The 25013-nt window shown below is 30.1% G+C and overlaps 5 pseudogenes across 2 annotated transcripts; all 5 read right to left on the bottom strand.

Moving 5' to 3' along the window:
• Positions 1–25013, bottom strand: part of LOC149062665 (uncharacterized) — a 410648-nt pseudogene that overhangs the window by 98258 nt on the left and 287377 nt on the right.
• On the bottom strand, positions 11164–16286 carry LOC149062693 (uncharacterized; annotated as a pseudogene).
• LOC149062692 (uncharacterized) lies at positions 18922–19344 on the bottom strand (annotated as a pseudogene).
• LOC107171415 (uncharacterized) lies at positions 22223–23363 on the bottom strand (annotated as a pseudogene). Its single transcript, XR_016189318.1, has 4 exons — positions 23204–23363; positions 22870–23074; positions 22578–22805; positions 22223–22510 (listed from the first exon to the last, which is right to left on the bottom strand). The product of XR_016189318.1 is annotated as an uncharacterized LOC107171415 (transcript).
• On the bottom strand, positions 23600–24848 carry LOC149062691 (uncharacterized; annotated as a pseudogene). The gene is made up of 3 exons (XR_016190728.1): positions 24144–24848; positions 23764–24054; positions 23600–23689 (listed from the first exon to the last, which is right to left on the bottom strand). The product of XR_016190728.1 is annotated as an uncharacterized LOC149062691 (transcript).

Raw genomic sequence — 25013 nt, 5'->3', positions numbered from 1 at the left:
GTGTCTACATGGTCTTCCTCAGAGCCTCGTAATAGACTGTGGCACCGAATTTCTAAGTAAGGTATTTAAGGAAGTGTGTCAATTGCTGAAAATTAAACAAACATCCACCAGTCCGTACCATCCACAAAGTAATGGATCGTTGGAACGAAGTCACCGGACACTAGCAGAATATCTACGCAGTTTCGTCAATAAAGACCCACAGAACTGGGACACACATGTCCCATTCGCAATGTTCTGCCATAACTCCACGACACACACTTCCACGAAGTACCAACCATACCAATTAGTATATGGGCAGCCAATAACAGTACCAAATTCATTTATGAAAAATACAGAACCTCAATACAATTATGACGACTATTATTTTGAATTAAAGAGGAACATGCAAGAAGCTCAGGCTCAAGCAAAAACTCATCTCTATGATTCCAAACAGAAATCGAAAGATCGTTACGATCAGAAAATCTCACCTCTAACAATAAATATAGGTGACAAGGTACTTATCCAAGAGAAAGCTAGTAAAGGTAAGCTAGCTCCGAAATGGATAGGACCCTATACGGTAATAGAAACTAACCCAGAATCTCCAAATATAACGATATTGAAGAAAAGCAGACCAGTCACTCTGCACAGAAACTTATTAAAAAAATTCTACGAAGGAAATTAAATGTTTTTGTTAAACAATTTTCAGGATCATTGCAATTACCACAGTTGGATATGCCCAACTACAAAGGAAAATTGAATTGGATCATCAAAACAGACAATCAACTCCAGAGTACGCGATAACTCCAATCACAGAACATCAAGGACTTTACTACGAGTCCCATGGCCAACTTGGTCTATCACATATTACTTGGGATTTAGTAGTTTACATAAACCTAAACGAACAATTAGCAGAATACAATATATTAAAGTCCCACTATCAGAAAACAGCACAGTACTGTACAAATCAATCAGAAGACGAAGAATTCTCGAGGATATGTAAACCTTTTTTGCAACAGTTTACACGAGCAACACTACCATATCTATATGAGATAGAATCGAACTATCGAAGTCTGATGATAGCCATTGACTATGATCAACAGACAGCAAAGAAGAGTAGACGTGGATTGGGAAGTGCTTTTAACCGAATAACAAACGTAATTTACGGAATGTGTTTAAGAATTAACACTGACTTTATTGTAGACAATATAATAGAGTTAGGAAAAAACAAATTAAAGAATCTAAACCTTATACACGATAGAACGAGAATCTCAGAAGTGGAAAGAGCAGAAACTAATCAGACACTGAAAAGTTTAAAAATACATCAACAACAAATTGAGAAAAACCTGAATCACCTACAACAGCAAATCGAGAACAACACACAGAACATTGACACAATATCATTCAAAACAAAATTACTGGAACAAGCATTTTTGTTTGAGGTAATATTAAATAGATTCGCCTATGACACGCAAAATCTCATGGCAATAGTAAACGCAGCTCTCAATGGGAAGGTATATACGAGCGCACTCACATCACAGACACTTATGAGTGAGTTGCGAGAAATAAAGATGAATCTACCAACGGGAAGTACTCTCCCAATGGAAATAAACACAGAATCTTTGACAAAATTTCTCAGAATCTCGGAAATGACAATTTTTACACAAAAGAATTATTTAGTTTTTGTAATAGAAATCCCTCTACTATCTAATGAAAAATATACCGTATACCACCCAATACCATTACCAATTCCACATAAAGATAAGACAATAGTATTAATAGATACTGAAGTGGAATATCTAGCACTCAGCAGTGATAACGAAAAATTTTTCACACTAAGTACAGAGCAATGGGAAAAATGCAAAAGTTTAGGGTAAGGCAAACTTTGTAAACAGGAATCATTAATCCATCACCGTTTAGGATCGGATTTATGTGAAGTATCCTTACTAATGGACCCCCAACATTTCCCAAATACTTGCAATTTAAAATTCATGAGTCTCAATACAAACATTTGGCACAAGTTGACGAAAACCAATGCATGGTTATACTATACTCAACATAGTACACCAGGCACTATTACATGTTCGGATTCACTTGAAAAATTCCAAATAGAAATCACAAATTTGGGTAGAATAACAATTTCATAATAACAATGTTTATAGCAGGGAGTAAATCCAATAGAAATGTTAAATCAGATATTATATCAAACAATGTTAGAAACATAACTCAATCAGAAATCACAGAAAATCTTAAAGGAATAGTTCCTCAGAACCTTACAAGCACGAAATGCATTAAAAATTTAAATATTCTTGCCAGCAAAGCAGTAGAATTAAGTAAACTTATACATGTACTACCAAATTCAATGTTCATCCAAAAAATAGAATTTTATGTTATATTTAGTTATGTAATCTTTTTTGTTTTTGGAATAACAATAATAATATGTATTAGTAAACTAAGGAAACATTCCATAAGAATGTACAACCCTGAAATACCAGAGGAACACTCGAATGGTATTCAGGAAAACATTAGAGTATAATATTTATATTTTTTTTTCTCTTCTCTTTCTCTCATTTTATTTCTCATTGTCATAAATTACATATTATCATAAATATTGTACTTTAATTATGCTGAACTAATCTCCAACATCCCAATTTACAGTTTCTTTTAAATTAGATGAAACACGGTGATCATATGACCCCCGTGTCTCATTTAGTGGGGGGAGTGTTGTGAACCCCTGAATAATATTATATTATATTATATTATATTATGTTCACATATTAACAGTATAAGAATAGTGTGTTGGTCGACGGCTCGTCGACAGGAATCCGCTGACTAGACGATTCGGCGTCCGGCGTAGCCGCAGGCCGACACACAGGGAGGAGGTTAGGCAGTCGCATTAGAACAGAGCATTATACATAACGTATGTTTGAGAAGAGCATTTAATAACATTTTGTACAATTAGTAAGTTAAAACCGTAATAAAACCTAATTAATTAATAACAATCTAATCGTGCGTTAATTTATTTGTGTTGGAACCTTGGTTTCATAACAAAGTGGTTGTGGCATTTTCTTTAGCATTATATCATTAAAGTATTTTTCGGGGTCTTGTATTTGTTTTGTAACGTGAAGTTAGGAATTTCATCGATCCAATTTTGATTTAAAATTTCCGTCAAGTTTGAAAAGGATATACTTTCTTTTTTATTCGCATGGTTTATATTTAAGGGGCCGTTAGAGTAAAAGTAAAACGTATACAACGCTCCAGAGATGGCGTTGTATTCCATATCGCCGCCGTCTCGGCAGGTCGTAACCACGCCCATTGTCTACTCAACGGAGTCCACGCGGGAGAGGTACATCATTATTTCACGGACGGTCGTATTGAGTATTTCAATGCATTCGGCGCGGCGTAGCGTATTTTATATTGTTATGTCGCTAAAATATTTCTAAATTGCTCGTAAACTAAATAATTGATTAAACATGATGTTTACCGTTTACCTAAATATAATATTATATTATAATAATATATTATATGCACATCGAGCAATACAATATTATGAAACAACATATTAATGTGATTTATACCTATCAGGTTATTGAGAAGATGTCAGCGCACTATTTATTTTCTCTCTCTGGCCCACGCGCAATATGGACATTTACGCAGAATCATTTTTCCTATGTTTTTAAGTAATCTCAGAGGAAAATCACCCATTACAAAAAAATTAGAGAATAATATTATTATAATATTATAATATATTGCTACTTGAAGGAAAACTTAGTGTTGTATTCTTAATCCTTAGTTATAAATACAAAACATTTTATGATTTTTCAACTTCAAAATTACTTGCAAATTTTCGCGTTTTCGACAGATTTCGTAAAAATTTGAACTATAAACGCTTATAAAAAAAAATTGTGACTTACGATTTTTAATTTTTTTTAGCTACAATAAGAAAAACTCATAGGGACCTTATATTAAATTTTCAAGTATTTTTGGTCGTCCAAAATTTTTTTACCTGCACTTCAAAAATATTCTCAAAAAAATGGAAAATTTTTGAAAATTAAACTGTATATAGATATCACTAACATAAACATTTGGTGAAAATTTCAAGTATTTATAGTGATTAGTTTTTGAATTACAAATGTATTTGCAACTAATTACTTTAGAGAATACCTTATAGGAAGGAAAATAACAGTCTTCAGTGACCACTCAAGTCTATAATTCTATAAAACAGTGAAGAATCCATCTTCCAGGATAACTAAATTTATTTTTAAATTATTAGAATTTGACCTAGAAATAAAACATCGCCCTGGCTCATGGAACACGGCGGCAGATTGTCTTTCACGTTACCCCGTTTATACAACAAAAATAACAGATATATTATATGAGAACGAAAAAGACGAAATTAATGCTAACTCTACAAATTTCGAAATTAATTCCGACAATATAACACCTGATACATTAAAAACACAACAGTCAGAAGACGAATTTTGCAACGGTATAATTTTATCATTACTGGGAGATAAAAAAATTAAATATAAAAAAAATCTAGAAAATATTTAATAAAACAGGAACTACTATATTTTAAAAATTGGTCACCTACCGGAGTAAATAACCTGTTAGTAATACCAAAAAACTTGACTAACACTATTATAAAATCATACCACGAATCGGTTTTAAGCGGACACTTCGGAATTACAAAAACCTTAGCTAAATTAAAACAAAAGTATTATTGGCCCACAATAATAAAAGACACCACAAATTTTATAAAAACATGCATTTCTTGTCAAATGATTAAAAATCCAATAGGCAAAGGCCACGGTTTACTAAAACCAATACCCTTATTTTCAGGGAAGCCATTGCAAAGACTAACATTCGATTATTTAGGACCATTACCCACTTCTAGGGGAAAAAATACCTCATTGTTGCTACCTGTAATGCCACAAAAATGGCTTTCGCAAAGGCAGTTACAAATGCAAACGGAGCAGCAACAATAAGTTTCCTAATGGATTTAACGATGATTGGATGGATCTTACGGAGTACCTAAATATTTTTGTAGCGATAGGGGCACTCATTTCAAAAATAAAGAAGTAGACTATGACTGTAAAAAATTAGGTATTACACAAATTTTCTCTAGTGCGTATCATCCACAGACACAAGGTATGACCGAACTTATGAACAAAATCATCTGTAATAGTTTATCACATTATGTAAACGAAAATCAAAAAGACTGGTCATTATATTATAAAATGATCATTTTTGCTTATAATACTAGCCCAAGTTCGAGATTAAAAGTAAGCCCATTTTATTTACTCCACGGTAAGAAGCTAACCAACCTATAGATAATAAATTAACTACAGAAGACGAGTTGTTTGACTTTACTAAAGCACTAAAGCAACTTCAAAAAATTAGAGACACTATTCCAAAAATTGTCGAAAAAGAACAAGCTGTTCAGAAAAAACAATATGATATAAGACACAAAAATATAAATTTCAAACCGGGACAAAAGTCTTAATAAAATTCGATTTCAACGAAAAAGATAAATCAAAGAAATTAGCTAATAAATATAGAGGCCCTTTTACTATTATTGAAAAAATATCTGACGTAAATTACAAAGTAGATTTAACTCTAAAAGGAAAAAAAACCATTGATATCATACATGTGCAAAGAATAAAACCTTTTTATGAAACAGAAATCTTAAACACAAGGAAAAATAATTTACCTTAATCAAACCTAACACTAGGCAAGTTAATAATTAAAAAAAAAAAAAGAGGTTAATTTTACAAAACACCAGCTAGCCTTCATTTTTGTTTTTTTTTTAACAAACCAATAACTAAATTGTAGACAATAGTGTTTATAAATTAAAACCTTATACAGCATTTTAATATTGTAACTATTTCATTAATGTAAGTTTTAGTTATAAGTAACTAAGTATAGTACCAGTTAAGTTATAAACAATAATTAATACCTAAAAATAATACTTATTAATTATTTATAATTAATTATAATAATATTTTCTGAAGTACTCGGATAACCTGGGGAAAGAGTAATATCAGATGAAAATTTTGGAATATAACATAGGTCCGTGATTGATGGGTCACAGTGTTGTAGGCCGATTCCTGATATTATTCTGTGTTCATCATTCATGGAATTTATCGCTATATATGCTTTTTCTGAGTATATAATGCAAGTAGACTCGTGAAAATTAAAATGAGTTGGAATGTATTGATATAGTTTCCATTTTGCCGATCTTTCTTGGATAGGTATTTTGATTTTAATTAGAATTTTTGATTTTGAAAATTGACATTCGGTTATTGGTAAGTTATAATATGTATGAAAATGTTCTAATGGTATAGTTAATTCATATCCATCTTTTTCGATTGCTCTTTTTAATTTTGTTAAGTCATTATACAGTATTTTTGATTTTATGATCCTTGCTGGAATTTTATGTAGCTTACAGTGTAAATGAATATTTGTATCTCTTTCATTGTTTGTAAATTTTAGAATTACTGACATTAAATTGTATATTGTTTCTTGGATACCTTGAATCATATTTTCCTGATTTGTTTGTTCTTGTAAGTTATTTATATTTTCTTCGTTAATAAATTTTGAAAAACTATCCTTTAATAATTTTATATTGTTTTTAGTATTTTTTGTGTATTTATTGAGTTCTGTAGTTATGTTTGTTAGATCTTTATGGTCTGATGCGAAAACGTTTTTAAATTTGTTAATTTGTTGATCTAACATTTCTTCATTTGTGTAAAAGGTTTTTAATTGTTTTTCTGTTGCGACATTACAACAGAAGTGATATAAATTCCCGAAAAATTGAATTCCTCTTTTAGATCAACTATTTAATAGGCCTTTATTTAAATCTAACGTTTTTGTATCGCTTTCTCTTATGTTTTTATTTATGGTGCTTAATATATCTATTGTTTGGTTTACAATGTTGCAGTAGTTTGTGTTTTAATTTTCACAGTAATTTTCAACCCCCCAGTTATTTTTTACATTTTCCAAATTGTCACCTGGGTAATCGTCTTGCAATTCTTGTGTGTAGATTAGAGGAATTCAATTTTTCGGGAATTTATATCACTTCTGTTTTCAATTCAATTTCTGATTTAAAAAAGGTGCATTTATTTGTTTTTAATTTTAAGCCGGCTTCTTCTAGTCTAATAAAAATTTGTTCTAATCTAATTAGTGCTTCTTCAAAACTGTTTCCAAAACAACATATATCATCAAGATACGCTATCATGGTTTCATAAAAGTAGTCGCTAAACACGTTGTTAATGATTCTTTGAAAGATTGGAGCTGAATTTTTGAACCCTTGCGGTATCCTTTTAAAATTAAATAGTCCAAAATCTGTAATAAATCCAGTCTTATCTTGGTCCTCTTGTTTTATTGGTATTTGAAAATAACCCTGGGCCATATCGATAGTGGAGTAGTATTTGGCTCCTTCTAAACTTCTAAAAAGGTCCTGTAATCGCGATATTGGTTGCTTGTCAGCTACAGTCTCGTTGTTCAATTTTCTGTAGTTTACCAAGAATCGGTATTCCCCCTTTTCCTTTTTCGGAATTAAGAAAACAGGTGCAGCGCAACTACTTCTACTTGGTTCAATAATATCCACGTCTATCATTTGGTCAATTAATATTTTTAATTTTTCTCTTTGTGACGAGGAAACTCTAAATGGTGGCTGAAATATAGGTTTATCTGACTTAAGTTTAATTTCGCATGATTCTATGTTAGCACAATTTATATCTAGTGGGTCTGAAGTGAATAAATGTTTATAGTTATTGATTAGTTTTAGGGCTTCTTTACGTTGTTTGTAATTTAATTCATGAGAAATGTTGATTACGTTTCCTTGTTTATCGGTGACTTCGTTAATGTTTTCGTTGTCATACTCATAATGGTTTTGCTTAATGGTATACATTGTTTTTATATTATTTTCTGCTAATTCTTTTTTTATGTTTGGCGTATTTGTTTTTACGATACTTGCTATTGTCATTCCTGCGGGAATATTACTGTAAAGATTTGAAAAATTGTAAAGAGTTATACCGTCTTCATTATTAACAATCCGTGATTCTAATGTTAGAAGCTTATTTTTGCTTAATCGTCCAATTGGTTCTATTACATAACTCGTGTCTATTATATTAGTATTTATGTCGAAGTTTTTAATAGTTATTTTATTTTTTGGCGGAATATTTATATTGCAATTTGATACAATTTTTCCTATATATTTTCGTTTGTCATAGTTTATGCTTGTTATTTTATATTTTGTTCCTATATTGTTTTTATTGATTTGTGTGTTATAATTGTACCATAGTTTATCCATAGGTGTTAAGACATCGTTATTTAATTCTAAATTTTTATCTTTAAAATTTATGATTAAGTTATTTTTTATGTTGAAATCGTTTCCAAGTAGTATTTTACAATTCAATCCATTGATTACGTACGCATTAATAGAGGACGTGTTACCATTTATTTTTACCACTAATTTTATTTTGCCTAATTGTTCTAATTTGATATTATCTGCTCCTGTTATAACAATTCTTCTTAATTTTTAACGAGATCCATATCATTAATTAAAGATATATCTATGCAAGAAATATTAGATCCGGTGTCAATTATTGCATATTTTTCAATACCTTCATGTTCTACTATTATTGATAATACTCTTGTATTGTAATGTTTGTCTACGTGGGTGCAGTCATGTTCATTAATATTTTTTGATTCATTGTCAATAGAGTTATTTAGATATCTATCTTTAAGAGGGTGCAACACCAGTCGTTTTGTATTTAAAATAGTGCGTTCGTATTTCAAATGCTACGAAATCAATAATAGTCGTAGACTCATAAGTAATACATTGTTTGAAAGGTGGTAGTTTTTTCTATGTTTTGTTGGAATCAGATATTTGATATTGTGATTAATTATCTAAAATATAAGCAATTCAGTATTTACAAAATGGTCTTTTTTCTATGTCGTAATGCTCGCTTGTTAATACTATTTTCAGAAATCGGTTTCCAACAAAACATAGAAAAAATTCTCCTCTACAATTTTTGTTAGAGGTATTTATACTGTAGAACCCATCACAACGCCGTATTACTGGAATTACGAAACCATGTTTTTCGGTTAAAAAAATACGCTCGTCGATTAATTACGCTCGTCATGTGCTGCGCCCATATACAGCGGCAGCGTTCGTTACTAGATGTTCATATACCATCACCCCGCGCGCGATAACGGCAGTACCGCACCATAGTTCAAAACAGGTTTTCTATCGCAGCCGTGCGCCGCCTGTACATAACCAGATAAGAAAACGATTATTATAATATAATGTGACAAATATTATTTAATTTTGTTTGGTTTTATATTTTGTATTCGTATCTGAATTTTATACGAATAAAAACTATACTTTATAATAGGTAGTTTTGCTGTAAACCGATTCAATTAGCCGTATTACTGAAATTATCGAACTATTTGGGTATGATAAAAAATACTAATTATTACGATATCTAAATAATTAATAATTAGGTAAGAAAAAATCAAAATTAAATCAAATGTTATTTCATTTAGTGTACATTGTAATATTATACGTATATTGTATACAACATGAAACAATTATTACAAATTAAATGTCATATAATAATTATATTATAATCATAAGCGTGCGCAGACCTCTGAGTCAGGTATGGCTAAGTTCAATCTGATCATCCACCCCCTGCAGGTCATGGTCACGCAAGAAAAAAATTATAGACATTTTCACCACAAACTTTTAAGTGGCCCTTGTGTTGATGACTGGAAAATGTAAATAATAATTTTTACCTACTTTACGTCACAATCAGTCCGTCCAGCGGGCTGTGGCAATATTTATAAAAATAGGTTAGGTTATACCATATTTATAAATATTGTATTATGACAAAAATTATATTGTTTCTACTAGTTTTAACAAATTTATTAAGCGTCTATGCAATTGTTCAGTTGACTACTGGGCGTCTAGACTGTAGTGTATTTTTTCCGGGTTTACACATATTTTGTTTTGTTAAATTTTTTTAAATGGATAACCATAAAGTTAGTAATTCTAATAAAAGGCGAATAGCACCGTCGAGACGTAAAAGTATAAATAAACTAAACTTTGAAAGAATTAATAATTTTACTAAAAGAACACAAAATGGTAAGTTATATTTGTATTAAATTATTATATAGACAAAAAGTATATAGGTAGTTAGACTAAGAGTCATAGGTACCTATTATTTTTATACACAGGGAACCTACCACATCGATCAGTGAATTATTAGCATCTGAAGAAACTGCAGAACCTTCACCATATATGTAAATTTAAATGCTTTATAAATTAAATATTAAGATTGTGTGTAGTGTATAATATTGAAATATTATAATATTATAATATTGAAATATGATAAAACCATGAAAATTTGAAGATATTTTGTAGTTGAAATTTCATAAAATTTTAAATATTTATACCTAAGATTTTAAAATTTGGTACAAGGTTCCTCAAAAGTTTTTCTTCAAATTTCTATAAAAAAAACTCTACTGGAATAATACCAAACATATTTTATGAACATTGGAAATTTAAATTTTTACGAAATCACGTAAAATAACGATTTAGTCTCAAACGATTTTTGATATTTGTTTTTATTCAAAAAGTATAAATTGTAGAGACTTGAAATTTCCACCAGTTGTTTAATTTGACATTTTATCCCATATTTTTTTTTCAATATATTTCGACAATTTCCAGCTATTTTTAGGCATTTGAAATATTCAATTTTTTTTTCAAATATCGACAAAATCACGAATATTTGCAAATTATTTTATAGTTTAAAATGTATACATTTTTTTGTATTCAAAACTAAGAATTGAAAATTTAACACAAAGTTTCAAGTTTCCACGACTTCTACTTTTTTAATAATAATTAATATCCAAAATCGTTTGAGGATAAATCGTTATTTTACGAGGTTATCTAAAAATTTAAATTTCAGACTCATAAAAAGTTTTTGTGTAATGATGACGTTTGAGTTTTTTTTTATAATTATTATGAGCAAAACAAATAGACAATCTTCTATTCAATTTATAAATGTATATGTATTGTATACAGCTTACGTATTTTAATTGAATAACTATCTATAAAATGTATATCATTATTAGAGAATCCATTCTGGCTAGTACACCAAAAAATATTCAGATCAGTTATTCAAATACCAATTTGGTGGATACAGAAACTGAATCTAATTTATTGTTTGGCAACGTTTCGGATGTTGAACACCATAAGCTATGTGCAGAAACATATGTATCATCATCTTCATCATCATATACTGATACAGTACTCTCTAAGTACGTAATTCGAATGCTATATGTATATGTATATTTAAACATTAAATTAATATTTAAAAATAATCGTAATATAGTTGACATTCTAAAATTCTTATATATAATATTAAAAATAGACTTATTTATAATAATGCATTATTACCAATGTTTTTTATTAAAAAATAATAAATTATAAGAATCTTTGTATAAAAACAAAACAAAAACCGGGAAAGTCGCTCTGCTGTATAGTAGGTGTCGAGTGGGTAGGTCAAAGTGTAGGTAAAAATTTTGTAAATACATAAGCACAGTTTTTTTTATTACAGTTTAAAGTTCAAATATTTCCGAAATTCGTCAAAAACGCCAAAATTTGCAAGTCATTTTGAAGAAAAAAATTCATAAAATATTTAATATTCACCTAAGGTTTGAAACTTCAATACAAGGTTCTAGATGAGTTTAAATTTAATTAATCATAAATAAACGTCGAATGATATTTCGTTAATATTTTTTATGAATTATTATGAAATTTTTATGAATTATTTTTTAAATTCATGTAAAACTCATCAAAATCATCTCCGTTCAGAATCGTTTTTCGTATACAATGATATCTATCATTGCATTCAAGTTTAACCCACTCGACCCCTACTATACAGCAGAGCGCGACTTTCTCGGTTTTTTTTATATTAGTTTGTCTTCAAAATATTGTTATTAGTTTTAAAAATTCAGGTAGTTGTTTAATAAAATTTTGAATTCAATATATTATATTTTGTAAAAATTGTACAGATGGAGTGATTGATGATGACACTATTATTGAAGTTAAATGTCCAATATCAGCTAAGGATTATGATAATTTGATTGATGCTTTCAATGACAAAAAGGTGTTATGAATAATTTTTAGCTCATACAATAATTATTTTCTTTGTGGTAATAATTATGATTTATGATTACCTATTTTATTTCTGTATATAGTTGCCACAATGTGAACTTTTTGACAATTCATTGATACCTGTAAGTGACAAGTCATCTATGGCTACACCCTGTGAATAATTTTCTTCATTCCTCATTTTACTGTCATCTTGAACCACTAAATAATTGCATTCCATTTTAGAGCAAAGACAAAACCGACAAGGATAATTTGCATTGAAGCTTTCACTAAAACCTAGCATTGAATGTAAGCCCAAGTTATCGCCTATGATTAAAGCTAATGAAAAGTAAATTGTATAATTTTCATTTCTCAAATTCACAATTACACCTTCGGTTCGTAAATAATTAATTTCATTAATTAGTTCTTTAAATATATTTTTATTTCCAAACTCCTTACGATCATTAGCAATAAAAAGAAGAGCAAGAAAAATGTAATTTAATGAAGACTGTAATTCTGCAGGGATGCATGACCCAAATGATACATAAACTGCACCAATCTTTTTTTTCCCAGCATGAGCACCAAGAGGATTGTTAGTCTCATACTCATCAAAGTATAAAAAAAATGGTATGATTATTTTATCTATGTCATTACGACATTTTTCTTTCCAAACTTTACTCTGAAAATAACTACAAACAACTCCCCCAGTCAAAGAACTTAAGTGTTTAAAATAATTAAGAACTGTTTTTAATACACCAGGTTGTTCAAAAAACGCTTTAAAAACACATCTTAATGGAATAAAACAAATTTTGACATTAATTAAATCCATAACAATGTTATCCTGTTCTGTGACATTGTTGTTTCTACAACCTATAGTGATTTCGATTGGTTTTATATAGACTCCTAACTCTTCCAAAACTTTTAAACGTTTATACTCGGTTTTTAAATTTATAAAGGGTTATTAATAACATCAAACATAACTGATATTTTAGAAATTGAATTTACATCACTTTTATTTTTTTCTAAATTTTGTAATACTTCCTTTTTTAGAACTTGCATACATTTATCATTAAATCCATTGATATCATTTACAAGAGTTTGCAATTTATTCCTGGGTACAACCGCTTCGTTATACCATTTTGATACTAAAACTATTGCATCCCTAGTAACTAGTTCCTTAAATGCTTCAATTGATATCTCACATGGGGGAATTATAATTAGATCTTCGTTACTTTTTGTATGTAAAGTATCAACAGACAGTGGCTCTATATTATGTAAATTAGTACAAAATTCTTGATCTTGATTCACCAAAGTATGGGTCAATAAATGCCTACTAAAAGAATCAAAAGAGTTATAATTTCTAAAGCATGATGGTTCTATACATTTGTACTCTATATTATTTTCACAAGAATGGAATGTTTTATATGTCTTATAAGACTTTTAAAAGAATTTACACAAACAAGACAAATAAAGCAAGAAGGCATTTTACAATTTGTAATCAAATATATTTAAAATAATAATATATTTTAGAAATATACAACAAATAATAAAAATTACTAAAATAGTAAAATACTTTAAAAATTTAAAATATAAATACAAATTATATTAATTTTAAGTTGTAACTGTTGAAGTTTTTTTTTAGTATTTGATTAGAATTATTATTAGGAAATTAAGAATTATTAAATTCAAATATTAAATTTTTAACGTTTTGACTGCAGTTTTTGTCAAACTTAGTAACAATTTCAAAAAAGTATGTTTGTATAAAATACCAAATTTGTTTGCACTGTGGCGTATAATTCAAATGAAAAGTAAAAAATGATTTAAAACAAATATCAATGGCTTTTAAGGCGCTCTCAACTTTATAAAAATACTTATTAATTATTACATAAAAATAAGTCACCTGACTGTCAACTTCCACAAAAATCATATATGGTTGAAGTTTGTCTCCAGTTCTTAATGCTTTGTTACGTTTCTCGTCATCTATTTCTTTCAATTGAGACACAGTCTATATAGGAAATGAAACTATAATAACTTATTCTTTTAAAGAATGATTTTATAAAGAAAATTTATGAATTCATACATTAACATAGTAAATGAACGATTGTTGAATTTCTAACTTCGACGGTCTTGTAAAACTTTTTTTGATCCAATATGAGTTCTTTTGGATACATTTATCGGCTTGAACAATTCTACAAAAACTCTCAAGGCAGCAACTGTGTCAATACCTATAAAATATAAAGACTTATCTTTTGAAATTCATTTTAAGTAGATAATTAATACTATAACACTTCAAGAATTAATATTATAAATGGTTTAAATAGTATAAGTTAAATTCAGTTTTGGGGAGTAACTTAACTTTTAAAACTCAAAAGTAATGTAAATTGATAAAAAATGAAAAAAAAAGTAACTTAAAAATAATTTAGTTACAATTTTGATTAGTAATTAGTAATGTAATTTAATTACCCAAAATAAGTAACTTAGTTACTTAAGTTAAAGCCACATTTGAAGTAATATGTAATAATTAAAGTAATAATTCATTAAAATTTACCAGAGTCTGGAGGATTTTTGATTGCATCAATAAGTTTACTATCAATTCCTTTGATGTCGTTTCTTGTTATAAAATTTGGTAATTTATTTTTAAAAACTTCAAATTTGGTAAATAACACCAGCGTTTTTTGGGGGTATAACTGACTGAAATCCAAATCAAGTAAACTTAAAAAATCATTCTTAAAAAAATATATTGAGTAATTTTAATTGTTAGTCAATTTTATACTGACCAATGTAAAACCAAGAGGGCTTTTTAATGGTGGATAATCTGCCAGATAACAACTATTTCTATCATCATTTTTTAATAAATTATTATATCTCTCTTGAAATGTTTTTAACCATTTATCTACAACAATATCCCAAGGTGAAATATTATTTTTCAGCCATACAATATCTTCAGCTAATTCTAAATCAAAAAATAATATTAACACATGTCATATTATGGTAATGATGAATTTGAATAGAATTTATTACTATACCTTCACTGCAGGGTATAAACAAATTTTTGGGGGTTATCTCTTTATTTAATTGCTGGTTTGTTTTCCTTATTTCTTTTCTAAGATTGTTGTATTTATCCCACAACTTGCCCCTAGCCGGCGATACTACACTTGCCTCATTTTTATAGGGAGTGTAATATGTCTCTTTGTTTTCGTTAGGAAATAAATAACAAATTTCTTGAGACAATACAGTCAACTTTTCAGTAGATATTTTTTTTTCTCCACTTTTTTTAAGAAAATGTGTAATTAGAATATGAGACAACTTATTTCTTAACAGTCCATTTAATTTATTACTCTTTGCATAATTATCTAAAATATTTTGGCCATCATGATAACTATTTAGTATAACTGTTATGTTAATTGTTGCATCAGATACCTGTAAAAAAAAAATGGTAAAAATACTTTATTTTCATACAGTCATAAAGAGAATACCTACAAGGTAGTAGGTAGGTAATTACTAGGTACTTAATAAACATACTGTATCAATGGTAGTACGTTGTGTAGTATTTATATCAAAATTATGAATGGTGCTACTGGTGCTAGGTGTATCAATACTAGTGCAATGTAATTCAGTATGGCTGGGGATAGGGTTATTTTCAATAATACAGTTATCAAGTTCTGAACAATCTGCATTGATAATTTCTATACCTAAAATGTAATTTAATTAATTAATGAGCTTAAATACTGAATGTTAAAAACAACAATAGTATTATAACAATTATTATAACACATAGATATACTTGATCCAGCATCAAAAGTTCCATGAGAGTTCAATATATTATTCACATCACTCAAATTACCATCAGCAAAAATTTTAAAAACCATTGGTTCGGAAGATGAATTACATGAATTCTATAGTAAATAATACAATTTTATAGTTTATTACACACAATATAGAATTATGTAGGTATAGATGCATTATAATTTATAATTTATTAAATAATATACATGGTTATATCATGATTTAATAAATACATCTTAATTACTTGGACATTAGATGGTAATTTTGTTTTCAATTCAGCAATTCTTTTAACTATTTTGGCACGATGCCCCATAGGAAGACAAAGCTCCCGGACCATAGACTCAGTAAGGCATAAGAAAGCTTCTTCATCTACTCCATTATCTAACCATTAAAAAACATAAACTATTCAATCAGAAATAGTAAATTACATGATTTTGGTTTTTAAATAAAATATCATCCTACTTTTTTTAATCAACATTCAAAAATTAAAGTAGTTATGTTGTAACACGTATTCTTTAATGACTCATATGAGTTACAAAGAGTAGGGTAGAATAATTTATTACAAAAAAAAAATGAATGTTGAGGATTACAATGTCAAATTATTATAGGAATGCCTGGATTGTGTGTAAGATTATCTACTTAATTAAAAGTAGTGGACATATCATCACTTTTTATCTTTGAATATTCATATTTTAGTTTTATTTAAAATTATTGAGCCATGTATGATTTTCAAACAAATATCCACCAGCCCACTAAATCCAAAATAAATTGTCAGATACAGCCAAAGCACGTGCACACAGGTCGTACGCACTCCTGTATTGTTAGTAAATAGTAAGTTAGTAAGTACCTACATCCTACCTACATACTTGCTACATAAGCTTTCATTCTAACAAATAACTAGACTAGGTAACCCTAATTCATATAATATATATTTATTTATATTATTATTTGTAAGAAACTTACCTTTAAATTCTTGAATAATATTTTCCGGAACATTTCAATTCGTTCAAGTTTTTTAAAACAAAATCATCCATGTTGCGAATGGCGACAGGAAAGTATATACCATAAATAAATATAATACTATAAAGTATAAAATAAATGTACTACTATGTAGTATACTAGTAAGTAATAATATGTACAGAATACAGTGACGCGGAGATGCGGAGTAACCACTAATGCACTAAGTAATAATTTGGCACATGGCAAATATAAAATAATTATAATTGGGCGCATGGCAATTACAAAATAGTAATAATTTGGCAAATATGAAATGATATATGGTGGCACATGTTAAATATAAAATATAAAATTTGTCGCATGCTTTCCCGGCCCACGGGGGGCGACACACCATATCACTCATGGTGTGTCCTCGCAGGGTTACCGGGAAAACGTGCTGCTAAAGTGGGGACCGGGGAAATATAACATATTACGACTTTCGACATGATGAGCTGCGTGGTCTGTGTTGTCTGGAGCTGTTGGCCGCCTCCCGGGCCCTCGTGGCTGGCTTAGCCCATCATCGTGGTTGACGGTAAGCGTCGAGAATGTTGGACAATCGGTGTATACCCGATGAGGTCGGTGGATATAAACAAATATCAATCGGTTGGCCGCGTGGTCCGTGCGTGGATCGTCGAACAGACGGGTGGATGGTGTCGACCAACCACGGCACGTCGGCGACGATTACTGCATGATGAAGGGGGGAACGGGGAACATTTATTGCATAACACTGCGGTCATGTGTGCATTAGCGCGCGATATCTACTTTTATTACTAATGGTTATAAGAATAAAGGTGCGTTGACTTGTCAACAACGTTAGCAATAGGTGTGTTCGGGGAATGTTATGATAATTTATAAGGCTGAAAATTCCGTGACGCTACAAAGTATAACGTTAGGTATTTATAAAAAGTATGATTAGTTCAATACAAATGACTTTAGACGATATTTATATAGCGGATTCATCAACTTTTTTCCTAAATTTTTTTACGACCTTTTATATTCACCCAAATGTATTGTACAGACGTATTTTAGATGTCAAAAAATGTGAACTTAACGTTAAAAATATAACGTTAGGTATTTATAAAAAGTATGATTAGTTTAATAGAAATGACTTAAGACGATATTTAGCGGATTCATCACCTGTTATTAAAAATTTTTTTACGACCTTTTATATTCACCCAAATGTATTGTAAAGACGTGTTTTAGATGTAAAATAATGTAAACTTAACGTTAAAAATATAAAAAGTATGATTAGTTTAATAGAAATTACTTAATACGATATATAGCGGATTCATCAACTTTTTTTCCTAAATTTTTTTACGACCTTTTATATTCACCCAAATGTATTGTACAGACGTGTTTTAGATGTCAAAAAATGTGAACTTAACGTTAAAAATATAAAAAGTATGATTAGTTTAATAGAAATGACTTTAGACGATATTTAGCGAATTCATCACCTGTTTTTCAAAATTTTTTTACGACCTTTTATATTCACCCAAATGTATTGTAAAGACGTGTTTTAGATGTAAAATAATGTGAACTTAACGTTAAAAATATAAAAGTATGATTAGTTCAATACAAATGACTTTAGACGATATTGACAAGGCCCGCAACGGCAACCAGTACAAAGTACAGGTGCCGCAGCGACCTGCCTACGCTCTTGTCAACCGCCACCACGGGATACGACCGCGCGACAGTCGACTCTCCCGCCACGCCGCAACGGCACATGCCCGGACGGGAAGAGAAGTCGCTCCGGACACGGACCGGCCGTCGCCGCTATCTCTCTCGTTTTCCGACGGTCGTACGACCTGGAACGCCTCACCTTCGGACAACTAACACAACCACGACCGATCGATATTAAAACCGCGTGATCATACTAACTTTAGCCAACGCTCGACCCGTACGTGCGTATCTGTGTCATTTTCGTGATTACCCTCAATAAAAACGTCTTCTTAAGACTACACCACAAATTAGAGATTGCATTGTGTTTTTCTATCACCTCACCACACCTTGACCGGCCGACGCTTCACCACCTCGCTTACATTGTTGTTCTTATGCGAACCAGTCTGAGCTGCTTGGTGCTGATTCCAAATTTCTGGTGGATAACGTGGAAGAATCCCTCGTCTTCTTCCTCGAGCTATTACTCCATGAACATAATTTTTTTCAAAGTATTCAATAATTGGTGATAGAGCTTCAGGTGCATCATTTTTCAATAGAGAGAAAATGCGAGAAACTTCAGTCAATGGAACGATAATAATATTTCAACGAACGATTTTCGGGGTCATTATATTCGGCTTGAAGACCAGCAAACTGAATTTGACGATACATTGATTGGCCGAAATGAAAAAAGCAACAACTAATAGGAGAATATTTGGATAAACTTCTTCACAAGCATTGATTATGGCTTTCTCAAAATCAGTCATGATCTTAACCGGTTCACAAGAAATCCTGTGTTCGTTAAATGACGATTGTACTGCTCTAAGCACTAAGCACAGAAATACTATTTAAGTGGTTATCAAAACTAAATAAATATCCCGATTGCGTCTGTCGTCCGATACGTATTTTGACATGAATATCGATTCTGATTCTGATTTCCCCTCTCAAAAAAGGGGTACTTGTAGTTCCAGTATGTATTTGACAACGAATGCGTGTGAAAAGTTTTCATTCGAAATTTAATTCACTATTCTATACTTCACATACAAATATATTTCAATTTTTGAAAATTTTGAAACAATGTCAAACAGATGCCATAAAAAAAATACAATCTATAGTTTGTACTCCTCGCGGAAAACAACTAAAAAAATTAATACAAACTTAAATCATAAAATTAAAAAAACTTGGAAATAACTAATTTTGATTTTGTACAAATATTAAGTTTTAAAAATCTACCTCTAACACTATGATTATTTTAATATTCGACTAGGTACCTATTTATTGACAAATTAATTGTGTTTCATATTTTTTTTTTATTGTAAACAATTTATTATTGCCACCTATTTAAATACCTTTTATACTTTATACTTGTTTCATAATAATGTACGTATATCGACGTACCTACTTCATATTATTATAATTAAAGTTTGAATTTCAAATACAAATTCGTCCAATACACTTATACAGTATTTAAAATATTGACTTTATTTTATTAATTATAAGGTATTTTGTGAACCCATATGTCTTTGGACGCAATCGGAATGGATCGCGGACAATTTCACCTTGTGATAATTCACCGCCAACATTTCACCGTATTCACAATTCACTGCATATACAATTCACCGATATACAATTCGTCGTAGCTATAGTAAAATGTATTAATAAGTAAATAACATAATAGTATAATTTTTCATTTAATTAAAAACTATAAATTAGGTTATGCAAATACATTTACATACTGTCCAAAACATAATAGTATAATTTTTCATTATATTAAAAATTATAAATTAGTTTATGCAAATACATTTACATACTGTCCAAGAAAAATAATATTACAATAAATTACTATGCCTACATAAATATTCAAACATTTAACTGAAAATTATGGGCTATTCCTCTTAAGTAATCTTCTGTTATTCTATTATGATAGTCATCATACACATTTTTTAACCTTTCAGCAGTCTTTATATTTTCTTTTAACGCCCATAGAATGTCCGGCAATAAACTGTTCATCATGGATTTTATTTAATGATTCTTCTTTTTTAAGCGCCTCAATACACTTCCAAATACTAGGATGAATTAAATTTAATGTAGATGAAAAACTATTATGCCAACCTTCGACAGAATTGTTTGTTCTTGTAATATTTTCTGCTAAATAAGCATAACAGTTCCATAAATATACCCTTTTAATATTAATTTATCTTTACCCCGTTCACTTTTATTATACGATATATTATTCATAACTATAAAATGAAACACTCTTGTTCACGTAGGTACCTACTGGATAATACCGACACAATAGTTCTACAATCAGTACCTAACAATATGTATACATGTATGATTATATTTATAAACAACTAATTTATAATCGTATAACATGTATGCCAATCTGGTGATTTTTAAATTTAGAATGTAGGATAAGGAAATACATTTGTATCAGTAAGATAAACTTAATGGCCCATCATATTAAAAATGCCATGTCGTAATTTAATATATAGATATCAAATGAAAAAATTGGTTTAAAGATACTGTGTTTAGACATTTTACATTTACTATGAAACAACTGCGATGAATTATGCACGCGGTGAGTTATAAACGCGATGAAATGTTGGCGGTGAATAGTCGCGCGGTGAAATATCCGGATACCATCGGATTAGGTACTTATATTTAGGATAAAATACGACTACCTGAATTCGGGCATCTCCGGCTGGTTGTTATTTTCACTTTTCTTTTCTTACTTTTTCTTTTGTTCCGAACGTTGTGTCAACGTGTACACGCTTACCTAAAAATGTTCACAAATATAATAATATAAACGTTTTCATAAAAATGTTTATTTAACTACTTTGGTTAGACTTTCAGCTGGATTATTCCCCACGAAAATGTTGGGGGCTATTTCAAGCATGTCCTGTTGTTTGGCATTAGCTAAAAACATTCAATATTGTTAATATACAAAGTGTATCTTACTGTAACGTGGTCGGGGATGACCCGTTAAATATATGATCTTCAGGGAAGAAGTTAATTACTTTTAAATATATTTTAAGCGTTGCTCGGGAGCATGATGGGTATTTAGGATTTTAATATTACAAATAAATGCAGACTGATCTAAATAATTGTTAATACATAAAAGTTTTATTATTACTTACGAGCAAAATGTGGGGCTTTCTCCTACATATTCATATTTGGCCGTAGCCTTACAATAATATTTATATTACAAAACAGGAGGGGCTTAATATATATTCAGCATAATATTTATGTTATGTATATGATACACATATATATGTACATATAGTATATATGTTTCTATTGTACATATCATGTTAATATAATATAAATTATGATGTAACAACTAACAATCGTTACATTACTTTTACATAATTCACTATTTTCGACCTCATCCAACAATAAATTGAACACACAATTCGTTATCGCTGTCTTCAAACGCAATATCATCTGAACAATATTATATATATTATAATACTCAATTATAAACATATATATATATATATATATATATATGTTACGGTAAATGACGAAAAATAATAATTTTCGTAATTTACCGTTAAATATCGTTAATATCCATTTTTAATTTATATGAGTAGATTTTTGCGTCAATTACCGGGAATTTACGATAAAAAATTATACAAATGGTTATTGTTGTATTTATATCATATATTATTAACTACTTATTTTCACATGGTAATGATCCATGGCATTTTGAATTACAAAGTTTGCCTGAAGAACGACAAGCACATTTGTTATTTTTACATTTAGTTTAGCAGTGACATCGTTGATACGCTTGAGTGCCTGAAATACCAGCTACCTCTCGAAGAGTAAGCTCTTTTTCTTTGATGAACTTAGGTATGTCTAGAAGTTTTTCTTTACAAGGTACTAGCTCAGATCTTGTGTATTTATGTTTTAGGTGTCCATGTTCAGTACCTATATTAAAAGTACAACATTAATTTTTTGTAAATATTTGAATAATTTATATAATAGGGTTACTCACCTAATTTATAAAGATCATTTTCGACATGTAAAACGACTGCCAATAAATTACGCGGAGCTCCGCGAGCACGATCTACATCTGGTATCGATACGGTTGAACCTATTTCGAGTGGATCAAATCGAGATGACAATAAGAATCGAGAAGACTTTAACATGTTTTCTGCTTGTTTCTGCAAACATGAGACTGATTTTTTTGGTTCGTTCGTTATTTTGTTTTGTCGCTCGTTAACTAAAATAGGTATTTTAAATGTTTTTAATTTTATTTAATGAGAAAAATTATATAAAAAACAAACCAAGTTTTGCTTCATCTTTAGAATAATTTTCACAGTATCCATCACTTAGACTTGAAATATTTTCAGTGTCTTCATCACTATTTTGTGGTAGAATTGATTCAATATCCTCCTCAGTACACAAACATTCAATTTCATTTGTTGGAATACCAATTGAGGCTAATCCTACTCTTTCTGAACATCCGAACATACGGTGATCTACCAATACCTATATAGTAATAATAATACAAAATATTATGTAAAAATTATAGGTATACAAACTACCATGTATAGAAAATAAAATTAAAACTTGATTATAGTATAAATAGGTTAAGTTAATTATAATGTAAATTATTACCTGAATGGATAGCGCGATTTTTTTGAAAATTGAATAAATTTTAAGCCATTTGTCCAGTCCTTTGTATTATTTTGTGCCATCCAAGTAGCAAGCATATCTTCTACATCTCTGTTTGCCCTTTCTATGGAACCTTGACTTTGGTTATGCCGAGGTTTTCCGTGGACGATTTTAACGTCACTCCACATTGAATGTAATTCAGTTATTATTGAGTTCACAAATTCACGCCCATTATCCGAATGCAATATAACCGGAGCTCCAAATGTTGTGTAAATATCGATTAGATTGTGAGCAATTTCTTTCGCGTGTTTGCTTGTCAAAGGTTTTAACACAACAAATTTTGTAAGGTGATTTTGATAGTTCATTATGAAACAGAAATTATCAATACACTATCTTTATTTAAAAGCAGTCGGCCGGTTTTACTGCCGTAGGCATTCCACAGTCTTGTGATGTTAGGTTGTATAAAATTAACACCCATCGTTCGACAGCCTACACATGACAAAAAGAAAATAAAAAATTTTAATTTCAACCAAAATAGGTACAATAACCACGACCTAACTGACCTCATTGATGGAACAAGCGAGAATGTCTTGCGTTAGGACAAATCCTTCCTAACATATGTGCCAATAGGCACATGACCAAACAAATGAAAATTTGTAAAGTTCACCCCGCAACCAACCGCAATTGGGTTGAATCTAACAAAGCCGTCTACGTCGCGTCGACTCTTCCGACGACTAGTAGACAACTTAAATTACTGGGAACAACACAGACAATCTTGTTGAATCTAGAAAGTGTGATTCACCAAAAGCGTGAAACCGCAGAATCATTTCCAAGTTGTACATTTTTGATAAAACCTATAAACAAAAACATAAATATGACCAGTCGTTAAGGCACATAGAAACAACATTGAACCAATAGAAAATATAGTAAAATATATACTAACATTTCTTTCTAGATGTTTTTTGTGGGTCACATCGATAAGGTTACTGAGCTGTCGAAGGACGGTAGTAATTCTACTGTCAACATAACACGGCCAATTCTTCAACGAAGATGCCAGTTAATGCAAAATCTGACTAGCCGAGAAACTTCTGAAGAATTCTTACCACTGACGACACATTCTATACGCACGCTACACCCGGTTACGGCGTCCATGAGGAAGTCGGTCATGGAACATATAAAATGGCCGGCTACATCGTCGATACTCCTCACTTGAGCCATGTCACTGTTTTCGACATGAAGGCCGCCGAGCAATAGCCAAGTGACAATGCCGATCGCACTTAACCCGCGCCGAAGAATATGTACGGCGGGGTTGTAGCCCTGTCGAATTTGGCAAAGTATCCTAAAATACACAATTATAATTAAACTTTAATATGCTGTGTTAATAATCGAAACAAAAAAATACTTTGACAGTGGCTATAGGGTTTCCTTTGAAGTATCCAAAGTCGTAACTACCCAGGCCGTGATAAAACTTCACGTTATTGCAAGATTTCAATACATTTTCCCTTCTAAACAAAAAGGACCTGCAGGATGACTGCATCCGCAAGTTGACACCATAATGAAACTGTACAATGACAATAGTAGGATTATAGGGGTCTATAAACCTACTAATGTAAGGTACAGCTGCATCTGGTGACAACTGCAGCCCATGTCTAACGTAATAAAATCTACATAAAAAAATATATATATACATATATTATATATATTATATATGAATAAAATAACAACAGTAAATATACAGTGAACGCAAAACTTTAAAAAAAAAATGATATAGCTTACAGACGTTGCCCGAAAACTTTGTTTGCTCTTAAGAGTC

This window comes from Diuraphis noxia, unplaced genomic scaffold (genome assembly GCF_037042655.1).
Source record: "Diuraphis noxia isolate RWA-SAM2 unplaced genomic scaffold, SU_Dnox_SAM2 contig0001, whole genome shotgun sequence".
In the NCBI taxonomy this organism is placed as follows: Eukaryota; Metazoa; Arthropoda; class Insecta; order Hemiptera; family Aphididae; genus Diuraphis; species Diuraphis noxia.
Note: the sequence above shows the minus strand (reverse complement) of the source record. Positions and strands in the feature narration are given on the sequence as shown.